Below are 12,550 nucleotides of genomic sequence, written 5' to 3' on the forward strand. Positions count from 1 at the left end.
TTTGTGGTAGATTGGATAAAACGCGAAATAAAATAAGTAATAAAAAGTGCAGCAAGGTATTTTTGGGTTTTTGGAATAATAGATCTGAAAACAAAAGCGAATAAAAATATATCTCAAAGCAAATATGATAAAGAATAGACCCCGGGGACGTAGATTTCACTAGTGGCTTCTCTTGAGAAATAGCACACGGTGAGAAATCAGATTACTGTTGGGTAACTGATAGAAGATCGAATAGTTATGACGATATCCAAGGCAATGATCAATATATAGGCATCACGTCCAAGATTAGTAGACCGACTCCTGCCTGCATCTACTACTATTACTCCACACATCGACCGCTATCCAGCATGCATCTGTGTATTGAGATCATGGAGAAATGGAGTAATGCAATAAGAACGATGACATGATGTAGACGAGATCTATTCATGTAGGAATAGACCCATCTTGTTATCCTTAATAGCAACGATACATGCGTGTCTTGCTACCCCTTCTGTCACTAGGAAAGAACACCACAAGATCGAACCCATCACAAAGCTCCTCTTCCCATGGCAAGAAAAATTGATCTAGTTTGCCTAACTAAACCAAAGATTCAGAGAAGAAATACGAGGCTATAAATAATCATGCATATAAGAGATCAAAGAAGGCTCGAATAATATTCATGGATATAGATCTGATCATAAACTCAAAGTTCATCGGATCCCAACAAACACACTGCAAAAAGAGTTACATCAAATAGATCTCCAAGAGACCATTGTATTGAGAATCAAAAGAGAGAGAGGAAGCCATGTAGCTACTGCCTACGGACCCGTAGGTCTATGGTGGACTACTCACGCATCATCAAAGAGGCACCAATAAGGATGATGAACCCCTCTGTGATGGTGCTCGATTGGATCTCGTGATTCTGGAACTTGCGACGGCTAGAATTGTGTTTTGTCGACTCCCCTCTGGTACTTCTTTGGCACACTAGGTGTCTTCTAGTCTGGAAAAAATCTCCAAAAGTTTTACTATGTTTGGACTCCATTTAGTACTGATATTCTGCGAAGTAAAAAACAAGCAAAGAACAACAACTAGCACTATGGCACTATGTCAATAGGTTAGTCCCAAAAAAATATATAAAGTTGCTATAAAATGGTTGTAAAACATCCAAGAATGATAATATAACAGCATGGAACAATCAAAAACGATAGATACATTGGAGACGTATCAGCATCTCCTAGCTTAATTCTTGCTCATCCTCGAGTAGGTAAATGATAAAAACAGAATTTTTGATGTGGAATGGTGCCTAAAATGTTCATCACATATTCTTTTCTTTTGTATCATGGACATTTGGACTTTTATATGGTTCAAAGCAATAGTCTAGTTTTGACATGAAGATTTCAATACTCAAGCATATCAACAAGCAACCATGTCCTTCGAAATATCAACACTGAAGAAAGTTATCCCTAGCCCATCATGCTTAATCAATTATACATTCATGAAACACACTCGCATATTAGCTACATCCAATGCTCAAGTAGTATAATAGTGCTCCCTAATTGGTGCTTTATACAAGAAGATGGAGACTCAAATAAAATAAAAATTGCATAAAGTAAATAGATAGTCCCTTCACAGATGGATGTAGGAATTTGTAGAGGTGCAAGAGCTCAAAGCTTAAATTGAGAGATAAAATTCCCAACACTTTCCATGCTAGATATATCATAGGCGGTTCCCAAACAGAAAATAAAGTTTATTCCTTTTTCCACCATTCTTTCACAATCCATGGCTAGTCAACACTTTCCAAGGAATTTATTATTTGACAACATAAAGTAAATTTCTTTTCATTTCGGGACTGCGCATCCCTATTACAGCCATACTCTCGTGCAATGACAAGTGAATAAACATCATCTTGAGAATAACACATCTAGCATGGAAAATATTGGCCACCCCCTGTTGCTTCATGAGCGGTACGAGCACACAAAAAGGAAATTCATTTTGAAAACTAGAGATGGCAGATACAAATTTTCTTAGAATGACACGGAAATACCGCATATAGGTAGGTATGGTGGACTCATATGGCAAAACTGGGTTTAAAGATTTTGGATGCACAATTGGTATTTCTACTTATGACAAGTGGAGGCTAGCAAATAGATTCAGAAGCAACCAACCCAGGAACGAAAAATCACATAAGTGAGCATTAAGCATAACTAACACTGAATAATGCACCAAAAGTAGGATGTAATTTCATTGCATAACTATTAACTTTCGTGCTTGCATAGGGAATCACAAATCTTCACACCAATATTCTTACAAAAGCATAATTACTCACCAACATGACTTACATATCACTATCATCATATCTCAAAACTATTACAAAGAATCAAGTTTATTTTTTCCAATGATATGAAAGTTTTTATTATATCCCTCTTGAATATCTATCACTTTGGAACTAATTTCATATGTGTAAATTGCCTTTGATAAGCTCAAACAAATTTAAGTGAAGAACATGAGCATAAAAAATTTCTTCTCTCAAAATAATATAGGTGAAGCATGAGAGAGTTTCTTCAAAAATTTCCTAACTCCCAAATAAATCTAAGTGAAATATGAGAGCATTTCTTCAAAAATATTAAAGCACACCGTGCTCAAAAAGATATAAGTGAAGCACTAGAGCAATTCCATAGCTCAAAAAATTGAAGTGAAGCATAAAGAGCAATTCGAACAAATCATATCATAATTTTGGCTCTCTCAAATAGGTGTGTCGAACAAGGATAGATGACACAAACTAAAAAGAAAAACAAGGGAAGACTCATATAATACAAGACGCTCCAAGCAAAACTCATGATATATGATGAATAAAAATATAGCTCCAAGTAAAATACCGATGGTCGTTAGAAGAAAGAGGGGATGCCTTCAGGGGCATCCCCAAGATTAGTTGCTTGGTTCTCCATGAATAATAACTTGGCGTGCCATGGGGCATCCCCAAGCTTAGGCTCTTTTCACTCCCTATTCCTTCATCCATCGTGATCGCACCCAAAACTTAAAAACTTCAATCACACAAAACTCAACAAAACCTTCGTGAGATGCGTTAGTCTAACAAAGCAAATCACCACTCTAAATACTATTACAAACCAATTAATATTTTATTTTTGCATTATACCTACTGTATTCTAACTTTACCATGGCTTATACCCCCCGATACAATCCATAGATTGATCAAAATAAGCACACAACGCAAAGAAAAAAGGATCTGTCAAAAACAGAATAGTATGTAGTAATATGGAAACTTCGTATACTTTTGTAACTCCGAAAATTATGAAACATTAGGACAACGTAGGAACTTTGTATATCAATCTTGTGTAAAAAATTCAGAATTTTATCACATTTATGTGATTTTAAACAATTCTGCTACTGGGTGCAAAAGTTTCTGTTTTTTAACAAGATCAAATCAACTATCACCAAACATGATCCCAAAGGCTTTACTTGGCACAAACACTAATTAAAACATAAAAAGCAATTATAACAGTATCATAATTGTGTGAACGCATAGAAATAAAAAGAAAAAGATAAAAAATATATTTTATTCATTGGGTTGCCTCCCAACAAGCTCTTTATTTATAGCCATTAAGACATGCTTAAAATTTCAATGATGCTCACATGAAAGATAAGAATTGAAGCACAAAAAGAGCATCATGAATCATATGACAAACACATTTAAGTCTAACATACTTCCTATGCATAGGAATTTTATAAGCAAACAAATTATCAAGACAAGAAACATCTAACATATGCAAAGAAAAGGAATAAAACATTGACGATCTCAACATAACGAGAGGTAATTTAGTAACATGAAAATTTCTACAACCATATTTTCCTCTCTCATAATAATTACATGTAGGATGATAATCAATTCAACAATGTAATTGTCACATAAAATATTCTCTTCATGATCCACATGCATGCAGAGTTGACACTCTTCCAAAATAGTGGGAATATCATAAAATAAAGTCATGACCTCTCCAGGCCCACTTTTATCAAAATTTCATAACCTTGAACACTCTCCAAATATGTGGGATTATTTTTAGCTAAAGTTGACACTCTTCCAAACCCGCTTTTAATATTATCGAAAGGATTTACATCATGAGGTTTAAATAAATTTTCAAGATCATAAGAATCATTATCACCCCAATCATGATCATTGCAATAAGTAGTGGACATAACAAAACAAGCATCCCCAAGCTTAGGGCTTTGCATATCACTAACATAATTCACATTAATAGAATTTATAATAACATCATTGCGATCATGCTTTTCATTCAAGGAGCTATCATGAATCACTTTATAAATCTATTCGTTTAACACTTCATCACAATTTTCAGATTCATGAATCTCAAGCAAAACTTCATAGAGATAACCTAGTGAACTCAATTCACTATCAATTGGGCCATCATAATTGGATCTTTTTAAAAGATTATCAAGTGGATGAGGATACATATCAATAGAATTTTAGCAAGCAAAGATGCAAGCAAGTAGGAGACACATGGCAAGACAAGCAAACATAAGATCAAACGAGAAAAAGGCAAACAAAAAGAGGGCGAATAAAACGGCATATTTTTGTGAAGTCGGGGAGATGAAAACAAGAGGCAAATGGAAAATAGTGTAAATTGCAAAGATATGATAGTTGTGATTAGGAACCTGATAGTTGTTGATCATGTCTCCCCGGCAACGGCACCAGCAATTCCTTTTGAAGTTGCTTGAAACTACGTCGGTATTTCCCCAAAGATGAAGGGGTGATGCAGTACAGCTACAATGTGTATTTCCCTCAGTTGTGAAACCAAGGTATCAATCCAGTAGGAGAACCAAGCAACACTATGTAAACAGTACCTGCACAAAAAGAACCAATACTTGCAACCCGACGCGTATGAGGGGTTGTCAACCCCTCCTCGGGTAACGGCGCCAGAAATTGTCAAGTTGACGGGATAAAAATTGTGGTAGATTGGATAAATAGATCTCGATAAAACACAAAATAAAATAAGTAATAAAAATTGCAGCAAGGTATTTTTGGGTTTTTGGATTAACACATCTGAAAATAAAAGCAAATAAAAATAGATCTGAAAGAAAATATGATAAAGAATAGACCAGAGGGTCGTAGATTTCACTAGTGGCTTCGCTCCAGAAATAGCACATGGTGGGTAAACAACTTATTGTTGGTAAATTGATAGAAGATCGAATAATTATGACGACATCCAAGGCAATGATCAATATATAGGCATCACATCCAAGATTAGTAGACCGACTACTTCCTGCATCTACTACTATTACTCCACACATTGACATCTATCCAGCATGCATCTAGTGTATTAAGTTCATGGAGAAATGGAGTAATGCAATAAGAACGATGACATGATGTAGACGAGACCTCTTCATGTAGGAATAGCCCCCATCTTGTTATCCTTAATAGCCAAGATACATGCGTGTCTTGCTGCCCCTTCTGTCACTGGGAAAGAACACCACAAGATCAAACCCATCACAAAGCACCTCTTCCCATGGCAAGAAAAATCGGTCTAGTTTGCCTAACTAAACCAAATATTCAAAGAATAAATACGAGGCTATAAATAATCATGCATATAAGAGATGAAAGAGGACTCAAATAATATTCATGGATATAGATCTGATCAAAAACTCAAAGTTCATCGGATCCCAACAATCACACCGCGAAAAGAGTTATATCAAATAGATCTCCAAGAGACCATTGTATTGAGAATCAAAAGAGAGAGAGAGAGAGAGAGAGAGAGAGGAAGCCATCTAGCTAGTGCCTACGGACCCTAGGTCTATGGTGGACTACTCACACATCATCGGAGAGGCACCAATGAGGATGAGAACCCCTCCGTGATGGTGTTAGATTGGATCTCGTGATTCTAGAAATTGCAGAGGCTTGAATTGTGTTTTGTCGACTCCCCTGTGGTACTTCTTTGGCCCAATGGGTGTTTTCTGGTCCAAAAAATCTCCAAAAAGTTTCACTGCATTTGGACTCCGTTTGGTACTGATATTCTGCGAAGTAAAAAACAAGCACAAAACAACAACTGGCACTGAGCACTATGTCAATAGGTTAGTCCCAAAAAATCATATAAAGTTTCTATAAAATTATAGTAAAACATCCAAGAATGATAATATAACATGATGGAACAATCAAAAATTATAGCTACGTTGGAGACTTATCTATGGGATGAGGAAGTTGTAGATGCCCCTGAGGCAATTGAGAATCCAGCAGTCCACTGACATGTTGCAAGATGCACAGGTGTTGAGAACATGGTGGCAACATCTGAGGATTTTGCAGCAACAGAGGGCATAGGAGCTGTCCTTGAGGAAGTTGCCCAAGGAATTTGCTTTGAGGGCTTTGTAGTTGAGGGACTTGGCCGTGAGGGCATTGAGCTTGAAGACTTTGGCTTCACAGTTGATTTCTTCTGCATGGCCTTCTTTGGTGAAGTCCTACTAGCAGACGCCTCGGCAACAACAGCTTGAGAATCCTATTGAATTTCTTCACAGATTCTGCAGCCGCTTTTCGAAGCTTTGCTTGGCGCTTGGCCCATTCTTTAGTAAATTCCTCACCACGCCTGATGCTGGTAGGATCAACCTCTTGATCATCAGCTAGAGGTGGTCTTGGGCATGGAGGATTTACAGCAAATTTCTTCATGTACTTTGGTGTAACATAATGATATTCCTTCCATTCTTTAGCCCATCTCCTCACTATTCTCTGAATGCGCGTCTTACGCTGCTTTTTGGTCTCTTGCCCATGAGTATCTTCATCAGGAGTACAATATTCATCATATAGATCCTCAGGGATTTCAAGTGTTGTGTTTGTCTCGGGCTTCTTTCCTCCTTTCTGAGGTCTTTTCCTTTCTGCCATTTTCCTCACTTAAGGATTTTGAACTTTTGAAGATTCTGAGAAAGTATGCAATTTTTCTTTAAAGAACGCTGCAGATGAGTTAAGTTGATGAGAACCTAGAGATTCATCAGCAGACATTTGTACCTGTGAACAAAGTATTGGTGCGAAGAATTTGAAGAGGTCATATGTGTTCTCAGAATTTTTTCAACAAATATCAGGTTTGAGGAATATGACCATAGATGTCTTGAAAAATTTCACTAAGTATTCTTAACCCAGGTTCCAGAGTTGAACAAATATGATAATCCACACAATTGAGGAATCTTGAGGAAAATCAGAGCTTAAAGAAATAAGTCAAGGGAAAGAAGCTTTGCGGCGTTTAAGTAGATTTTTGAAGAATAAAGACCTTTAGAGGATTTTGTGAAATCATAAGGATCAAAGAAGGGCAGTAAAATCATACTTTAATTACCCTTTATGAAGAACACGACAAACTGAGAGTTAGAACTAGGAAGTTCGTCTGTCCAGATCTCTCACGCCCTAACTCGGCAGTGGGAGACAGCTGCGGAAGCGACAGAGTGAAGATTTCCGCGGTCGGTGCGAGTACGACGGCCTGGAGGTCGAGGTAGTATAGCTTTTCCTCTCCGGCGGTGACGAAGCTTAGCAACGCCGCTAGGTTAGATCTCGAGTGAGGAGAAGTGAGGTCGAGCGGAGTAAATGAAGAAGTGAAAGGGGAGGCGTATTTATAGTGCAGGTGAAAAACTAAACGCCAGAAGAATTTGCACATTCATACCCCTAACCCTTGCTATCCTATCGACATGTGTCACCCACGTACTGAGTTGTTGAGATCATGGGGGGATTGTGGGTGAGTATTATAATCCTGTCGTGGGAAGTGGGATAGGTTTGAGCGGCAACTTCAAAAAAATTGATATGAAAGTTTTAATATTTCGTTCGCAAATTCTTCAGTTGACAAGGATGCAATGAAGACTTTGAACGGGTTTCAAATAGAACACATATGAAGAATTTGTGAACAGAATGGGTTGAGTTTGGCATAGAGGGGGAACGGGTTCGATCACATTCACTTGAAGAATTAGCAATAAGAGAATGCTATTGGGGACATCGAAAACTCATATATATATATATATATATGTATATATATATATATATGTATATATATATATATATATGTATATATATATATATATATATATATATATATATATATATATATATATATATATATATATATATATATATCGTCACCCTGGGTGAGGAATAGTTATTCCTCACCCCAGCCAGCCTTTGCACCCCCTTCCACCCAGTTCGCACGCTTTCATTCTGGCCGATGTAAGATTCTTTGCATGCAGAAGTAATCTTATAGTGTGGAACGGACGGACATCAGAGACATGCACGCACCTACCCTGCACGTCCGTAACTTTATGACCAACAGACTAGGTAAATTACCACTATGCTACACTGCTCTACGGCTCTACCCGTAACTTTATGTCTCTCTATCGTCGATCTTGTTTAGTTTCTTCTAAGACATCGATCAATTTTGAACGGGCTCTACTGGATATTTCTATATAACCAGTCAACTTTTTGGACAAAGGAAATCTTGCAGTTAATTCCTAAGCCAGTAAGAAATATAGAATCCAACACAAACGAGATACACATTCTACTAATTCAGCTGAGAGTAGGAATTTGCCAGCGTAGGAAATTTGAGAGCAGACGTAAACAAGAGTATCACCAATGCATGGTCCACGGATTGAATGTACTGTCAGCATAGGAATTAAGATGTGTAACGATGGCCAAATGTATTAAATTACACGGCATATTCCAAATTCTTTTGTTACATTATTTCCATTAAACGATCCTGAAGGTCATCTCATCAGCCTCCATGGTGGCTGACTGACTCCGATATCAAGATTCTACATTATTACAGGATAAAGGACAAAGTAAATAGTTGATTGGATGAACGGCAGCCAAATTTTGCTTCATTTCTTCATATCCAAACGCATCTCGGGGGGATAGTCAATGAGGCATTTATCCATGGTAAGCATTGTAGAAACATTCATCTCACAGAGTCACAATTGCAGGGACAACCATAGTCTTCAACCTCTTCCATTTATCACAAGATAAATTCCTTTTCTTTGACATAATTAATGGAGGCAATATCTGAGGATAATCCCATACGTATGAAAGATGCACACGTGACGATTTATAAAATGGATTCTATAAACCATCGAGTTCTTCAATTTCAGCGATGGTAGAGGATGCTCGACCAAGTACGCTTAGTCCCGTTCTACACCTCGCCTTGGTCGCTGTTGATAGATTTTTACTGTAGACGGTGCTACATGCCAAAAATGCTAAAGTTGCCTTTTCATGATTTATAGAAAGGAACACCGAAGCCGGTTGCTTACATGAAACCCATGCTCGTACTTGAAGAAACTTAGTTTCCATTCTGAACCCTTTGTTCAACACGACATCATGTGGGGAATATACTGAGAATCAGCTATATAATATTTAGAAAGTACAAACTAAGATGAAATAAATAATTACAAAGTTATACATGAAAGAAGATGCTACAGTTTTACCTTTTCCCTCATTCTAGTTGGGACGTTCAGGGACAATGCGAATGTTCAATAATAAAATTCAGTTGGACAGAGAAGATGAGATTCAGCTTTTGAGAAACAGGGTGTACTGTCATCCACAACAAAATAAAGATAATGAATAACACTGCAACATAAAACATAATAACAGCGCCGTGTTCCAAGAAAGCAACCTCAGGAAACCACAAAACAGACGTGATGTGAACAAATATTTTATAGGCAAGCAGATGGGCATATTTACTGATTTTGAGAACTCTCCCATGGTACAATGCACACAAATAGAACTCGCTTCTCCATAATAACATAAAGTTGAAGGAGGGATCTTCCGCCTTTAACCTTGTTTCTTTTTCATATTTACTGATTTTTAAGCAAGACTGATTATTTCTGAATACCAAGCATGTAAGATTATGATGCATTTTCTGGTTGACATTGCAACTGGCAATTATTAAGCTTTTATAGAAAATAGGTGTTTATTCATTTATGTACCAGTAACAGTCATGAAGAAAACCACGCAACATAGTGAAGGTCCTTTCCATACTTGTGTAGACAACTTTAGCTTGAAAAGCTACAGTGCACATATGTGAATAGGTTGCGCCAGTAAGCTTCAACAGATGCACATTACTACTACATAGTGAAGGTCCTTTCCTCAATTTTTAAATCACCTAACATAACATAACACAACACAAGAACTGAGAGGAGGAGAATCTGGCAGAGATGGAATGAAATCTCATAAACCTAGATTTCCGTACAAGGAAGAGGAAGAGGAGGAGGATGCAGGTATCCTTACAAGAGAACAAAGCATCCACCGTCATAGTCGACGGTGTCGCTGATGGTCGTGTATGGAAAGGGATAGGTGGGCAGCATCGTACGCCTCGGCTCGAAACAAGTACTAAGCTTGTAGCATAGATATGGCCAAAACAAATAAATTTGGGACTAAGATCAAAGCCGAAAACACAATGATTCGCCTCTGCATATATGGGGACGTAATATATGTAAATTCAGATAACTAAATTCCGTACTAAATGTAACCAAATTGGAGCAAGTACTTGCCATGGGAGAATAAATTGACATACACTCATCTAAATCGATGGAGAGGGGCTCCGGCGGTGAAGACATGGTTGCCGACCATCGTGGTGGGAGGAGATGCAGACTGCATCAAGAAGCATGCCAATGGCCACCGTAACCTGACGCCGATGAACACCAACGACACTATACTGCGAACCCCCATCTTATTGCAAAAATTAGAGTGGTCCTAAGAAAAATACATACTAATATCCACAGAAAAGCTAACTAAAATCAATTCCTCATATGTGCATTTCCTGAAACAATGAGCCTAAACTCCAAACCCATTCAAACCAATATTGTTAATTAAATTCGAAACATGTAAAAAGTTGAATGGTTTACCCTAGGCCTAGCTGACTAAAACAAAACTACAAATCTTCATCATGGACCCAGAGCTTAAGCACTTTAAACAACAAACCAAATAATCTCCCTACATCACCTTACTTCTACGTGACAAAATCTTAGCCATTACGGAGCATTTGATGCTTCCAATCACAGAGCAAAAAAATTCTACACAAGCGCTGCTCCATCTCAATGATTGATCTCAACATGGACTGATGGACTGGAACAGACAGCAGAGAGAAAATTCCCAGGCTAAAAATACATTCGCCCAAACTATTTGGAGATAGAAAACAAACAAGAATCTGAAATTTTTCCTAAGACAAACAAGAATCGGATTACCTCTTCGGGCAGGACGTACAGTCGTGATCTGTCCAGTCTGCAGCCTCCGCAAAAACTGAACCAATTTAACAATCCATAAAGAACACGGCGAAGCAAAACGAAGTGAAAATTGACTGAAGCTGAAAGGATTAGGATCGGGGCTGCTCACCTCCGCCAGTGCTCTCTTCACCTGTACACATCCAACCAAATTAAAGCCAGATCTAGCGAAAATGTTGTCGGTGTTGGCAAAGGGAGGCACACAAGCCACGGTCACCCACCACAGCACCGCCGCTCGCCGCCCCCTTGAATCGGCAGCGCCGCCAACATTGATGCGAGGCGCCGCTCACCACGCAGCCCGCGCTTGCCTGCCCGTCAACCACCGCACCCTCGAGCCCAGCAGCCGCCGCTCACCATGAAGTATTCACCGTCGAATCTCGAACGGCTCCCATCGCCTGAATGAGGAGGTGGGAAGGTTTTTTTCCCAGCAAGTTAGTCCCACGACCAGCTAACCGTGTCAGTTTATCTGGAGAGGTCACGTCTGCTTCCTAGGAAAAAAGGTATTTTAAAAGAAAGTAAGGGCAAATGTAAATTACCTGTCTGACGGGCAAAAGTTACGGTGAGGCAAGTGGGAATGGAGGTGCCATCCGGCATCGAACGACTGGCGTGAGCAATAAACTATTCTTCACCCAGGGTCATTAATAGAGTTATATATACGGTCTATTCTGCTAATATTAGCAGAATAACTATTCTGCACACTACTTTCGTACTGCACGCTTAACGCAAGTGCACGTCATTCTTTGAACCAAGTGTGCTGCAGTACTCATACGAGTGAACTTCTCATCAGAAAAAACTGCACGCGTTATTTTTTCGGTACTGTTTTCGCTCTAATTTTTTAACCGCTTATCAGAATGAGGCATGTAATATACTGTTGAAAAGCTATGTATTAGGCGCAACTTTGACATGTTGAACACTTTTCGAGATTCCACACGGTTTAAGAGCAGTTTTGAAAATGGTGCGGCGGATGACGAGTGGAAGCGAGCGTTTTTTCGCGTTTTTTTCTGAACCGCTTGTCGGAATGAAGCAAATGATACGCTGTTGGATAGATATCTTCGAGGCGCATCTTTTTCATATATAAATCTTTCTCTAATTCGTTATGATCTAAGAGCAGTTTCAAATTTACTAAATCGCAGAATTTCTGTTTTTCAAGTTTTTTAAAATTTTCGGTACTGTTTTCACTCCAGTTTTTGAACCATTTGTCGAAACGAGGCGTGTGATACGCCGTTGAAAAGCTACGAACGAGGAGCAACTTTCATATCTTGAAATATTTTTGAGATTCCATACGGTTTTAAGTTAATTTTGAAAATGG

The 12,550-nt window shown here is 38.4% G+C and overlaps 1 long non-coding RNA gene across 1 annotated transcript; it reads right to left on the reverse strand.

Moving 5' to 3' along the window:
- Positions 1-8,958: 8,958 nt before the first annotated feature.
- On the reverse strand, positions 8,959-11,726 carry LOC123092599 (uncharacterized). Its single transcript, XR_006444777.1, has 2 exons — positions 11,354-11,726; positions 8,959-11,260 (listed from the first exon to the last, which is right to left on the reverse strand). It is a non-coding gene; the product is annotated as an uncharacterized lncRNA (long non-coding RNA).
- Between the last annotated feature and the right edge of the window lie 824 nt (positions 11,727-12,550).

Source organism: Triticum aestivum, chromosome 4B (assembly GCF_018294505.1).
Source record: "Triticum aestivum cultivar Chinese Spring chromosome 4B, IWGSC CS RefSeq v2.1, whole genome shotgun sequence".
Taxonomy (NCBI): domain Eukaryota; kingdom Viridiplantae; phylum Streptophyta; class Magnoliopsida; order Poales; family Poaceae; genus Triticum; species Triticum aestivum.